Genomic DNA, 985 nt, shown 5'->3' with positions numbered 1-985 from the left:
CACACACACACACACACACACACACACACACACACACACACACACACAAACACACACACCTATCCCACCAGTGCAACGCAAACTGGGCCCAACCTCTGTGCTCTCATTCAACACACCTCCTTCTAGCTGTACTCCATTTCTTCCCACTTATTACTCGATGTAGACTGGTCCCTTTATCCAGTCCTGAGTCCCGGTTACCCTCCTGCTCCCACCACACACAAGCTTCCACGCTCTGGCCCCTTGAACCCTGCTACACCCCGCTCCCACCCCCTGGACTTTCCAGCAGCTCCAGCCCTCCCCGCATGCCCTAGTGCACCGGCGCCCTATTTCTATACCCACTAGACCCAGGTCCTTACCCACACGTCACATTCAAACCCATTGCTCCCGTGACCCGACCTTCCCTGGCCCTCCCTAGGTGCAATCCCCTGTACCCCTTTACCTCCAGCCCCGCCCCTCTGAGGGTGTCGCACTCACCACTCTTGCCGCCGCATCCTTAACCGCCGCGGCTGCTATAGCTACAGGGAGCCAAGGCAACCAGCTCTCGCGACACTTTCCTCAGCTACAGCGAGAACAGCTGAGAAGAACCTCTCGAAAGAAAGCAAGTGAGTCAGGCTCCAGGAGATTCTGTATATCTCGCGATAGTATTGTGTAAGATGGCGGCGGCAAGGCGTTGCTGGGGTGGCCTGGAAAGGTCTAGAGGTGGTCGAGGTCGAGGAAGAATCTTGAACTGGCGGTAGAGTAGGAAAACTATTACAGGCAGTACGTACAGTCTGGACTGGAAGATGTTATTATAGCGAATGTACACTGGAATAACTAGGGACGGGGCCTTCTCTTTTCCCAAGTGACCCAAACTTGGTGTCGCCTTTAGCTGAAGTTCCATTTTCCGGACATTTTCTTTCTGCATGGTGAGTAGAGATGGAGCGAGCAAGTCAGAAATTGACCTTCCCATCTCTTCATTACCTTCCTCTAGGAAGTTTTCATCTGT

The 985-nt window shown here is 53.6% G+C and overlaps 1 protein-coding gene across 11 annotated transcripts in view; it reads right to left on the bottom strand.

Moving 5' to 3' along the window:
• USP54 (ubiquitin specific peptidase 54) overlaps nucleotides 1–887 on the bottom strand; it is a 109886-nt gene extending 108999 nt beyond the window's left edge. For 4 of the 11 annotated variants that reach the window (XM_025049424.1, XM_025049432.1, XM_025049435.1 and 1 more), the window contains exon 1: nucleotides 475–887. The gene's annotated coding sequence lies outside the window, so the exon portion shown is untranslated. The other 7 variants (XM_025049430.1, XM_025049433.1, XM_025049431.1 and 4 more) reach the window with 6 other exon arrangements.
• Nucleotides 888–985: the final 98 nt, after the last annotated feature.

This window comes from Pteropus alecto, unplaced genomic scaffold (genome assembly GCF_000325575.1).
Source record: "Pteropus alecto unplaced genomic scaffold, ASM32557v1 scaffold155, whole genome shotgun sequence".
Lineage (NCBI taxonomy): Eukaryota > Metazoa > Chordata > Mammalia > Chiroptera > Pteropodidae > Pteropus > Pteropus alecto.
This window is presented reverse-complemented; position numbering and strand designations above follow the sequence as displayed.